This window comes from Nannospalax galili, unplaced genomic scaffold, assembly GCF_000622305.1.
Source record: "Nannospalax galili isolate Female #2095 unplaced genomic scaffold, S.galili_v1.0 scaffold556, whole genome shotgun sequence".
Classification (NCBI taxonomy): Eukaryota; Metazoa; Chordata; class Mammalia; order Rodentia; family Spalacidae; genus Nannospalax; species Nannospalax galili.
In genome coordinates, this window is record NW_008338253.1 from 686,140 (window position 1) to 689,259 (window position 3,120).

The following is a 3,120-nucleotide window of genomic DNA, read 5'->3' on the forward strand; positions in this document are numbered from 1 at the left end:
TTTTTTATAACCATTGTGGCAGGTTATCTTTCCAGAGAAATTAGTAACTGCAGCCATACACATACTTTAAACACATTATTTAGTGCTACACATTTTTCTTCTATTTTATTGTTTATATAAAACTTTTGTTAATAAAATATTTTGAAGCAAATTTATCAAAACTCACTTTGTCAAACACCAAGAATACTTGCTTGGTGTGGTCAGTAGTTTTAAGACTCTGATTCTTTGTGGTATTTTACAAAAGGAAGTGTTGGGGCTGGAGAGATGGCTTGGTGGTTAAGAGCACTGGGTGCTCTTCCAGAGGACCTGGCTTCAATTCTCAGCATCTACAAGGTGGCTAACAACCATCATAACTTCAGTTTCAGGGACTCTGATGTCCTCTTCTGACTTCCACAGGCATTGCACAACTCAGGTGGGCTATCAAACATGCAAAACACTTATACACATAAAAACAATAAATAAAATATTTTTAAGAAAAGGGAAACTCTAGTCTTCTTATGGGTTCAACTGAGAGGGGACAGAGCTAAGCTCTTAGGGGGCAGAATAACTAACGTATTAATACAATAAGACAAAAATGAGCTAAACTTTAACCTCTTGCAGCAAGAGCTTAAAACTAGAGAAAGTGTTGACTTCCTTTATTCCATTTCCCACACAGAACAATATATTTATATCATAGACAACTATAATGTTACTTTATATAAACAATTGAATGTCTACAGATTATGGTACCCATGGTAATTCTGGAACCATTCACTTCTGGAGATTTGATATGAGAGTCAGGTAGAACACTGCTGATCTGGATCATCACAGTGTTGAAGAATCCTCAAACAAAAGACTCTGGCAGTTATACAGACCCTGGAGTCAGGCTGAAGGCTAGGAGTGGCAAAGTACTGATTCAGTCAAGAGAACTGTCTTCAAAAGCTCCAAACTTCCCTCCACATCCACAAAATTATCTCAGCAGAGATGGCTGAAGAAGACTCCACTCAATGTCTCAGATAAAGGGAAGTCTTAGAAATTAAGGCAGAAGAAACAGGAATGCAAATATACATGGTCTTCCTTATCTGTGATACCTATCACTTCTGTGGATTTAACCAAACTTGGATTACAAATATTTAGGCAAACATAGATGGAGCCCATGCTGAAATTGTACAGATAGGTTCTTATTGTTTCCCAACAATTTATTTTCAAAACATTTCTCTTATATGAATATAAGAGATCCAGAGATATTTAAAGCTTACAAGGGCATGTACATAGATTACAAGTAAATACAGTGAAATGTTATATAGAAAGTTGAACCTCCGTTGAGGTCCTGGAACACATCATTCCTAGAATCTATATATTAAAAGCCATGATTGCTTAGGAGGACCTTGACTGCAACTGCTCGGCAGAGACTTCAACACACTGACTGTGTATCAAATCTCCTTGTAGGGAGGACAGTTTTCCCTATTTGTTAGTTTATCAGTGGTTTGTATTGATATTTTTATTTGTCAGTAGTTGAACCTGAAAAATTGCACCTTGGCTTGTAACAAGGTGCTACATTGCCGCTGTTCTAGGCAAACAGTTCCATGAATTTTCAGATAATCAGATTGGCCCACAATCTATTTTTGAACAAATATAATAAATAAAATTAATGATAGGAAGTTCAAATTCCAACATATGGAGGCTTAAAACAGACAGCAATTTGAGCAATATTCTTATAGAAGATTAGTCAAAGTAATTGGTAAACTTTGAATAGATTTTACACTCTTTGTAGAAAAAAAATGCAGTTCCCATGCAAACTAAAAGTCACTCTTTAACTACTGCTTCCTTTATAGATCAGATAACACTAAATATTATGGATGGGAGAAAAATGCCAAAAGTTGATAAACTTGAAAAACTAGCCCATGCTCATACCATGGAAATTTCTCTTATTTCTTCAAACCAGTCTTTCTGATGACTTTGCAATATTACAGGCACTTTTCCCCCCAAATACAGATTATTTGAAGATAAATGTATTAATGAGTGCTCTGTGGTATTTAAAAATTAAATACCAGCAAAATCATACACACACACACACACACACACACACACACACACACACACACACCTCAGGTCTATTGATTTTCCATAGGAGATCTGTTCAACAGGAGTTTCTTAATCTGCATTAGAAAACTAATGAAGGGTGAACTAAGAGGTGGAGGGGCCTACGTCATGCCTACAGACTTGTAGACCTGACCTCTTACAAGCCTTCACCTGTTGAATTTGAGGTGGGTGATGAAGGAGAGGAAAGCAGTAAGGTCATGCAAAGCACATTGATCAATGTCCAGGGTACTGATATCTGTATTGGTCATTTATTCTTACAATTAAATTATCCCCATACTCAATGGCTTGAAACAACAAATATTTTATATTCTCCCAATTTCTGTGGGTCAGAGATTTTGGAGATGCTTAGCAGGCCAACTGTGTATTGAAGTGTCTGGTAAAGCTGCAGCCATTTCAGCTGGGATTCCAGTCACCTGAAAACTTGACTGGGGCTAGAGGATTCAGTTCTAGGGTGGCCACCTCATGCCTCATGACTAACTGTTGGATGAGGCCTCTTGCCTTCCCCACATGAACTTCATTATAGAGTGTTGTATTATACTTCTCAGAGCTTGACAATTGGCCTCTTCTGGTGGAAATGACTCCAGTGAGAACAAAGTAGAAGGGACACTCTCTTTTTCAAAGATTTTTTTGATTGTTCAATTGTTAAGTGTGTGTGTGTGTGTGTGTGTGTGTGTGTGTGTGTGTGTCGGGGGGGTTATGTATACATGTGTGTGGTGCCCTTTGAGGCCAGAGGAGTCCAATCCCTGAGAGCTTGAATTAAAGGTGGTTTTGAGTCACCCCATGCCTTTCCTGCCCTCAGAACACAGTATTTTACAACAGAACATAAAAAGACATACTATGTCACATTAACTGCATCCTGTTGACCATATAGGTCAACTCTTTTCAGTGTTGCAGGACACTACAGAAGGGCATGAGTACAAAGAGGCAAGGATCACTGGGAGCCATTTTGCAGGCTGAATTCCACTGGGTACAGTACTTTGTGGCAATTTCTTGATTGGGCCACACCCTCTATGACAGCAAATATGAAATGATTTTGGA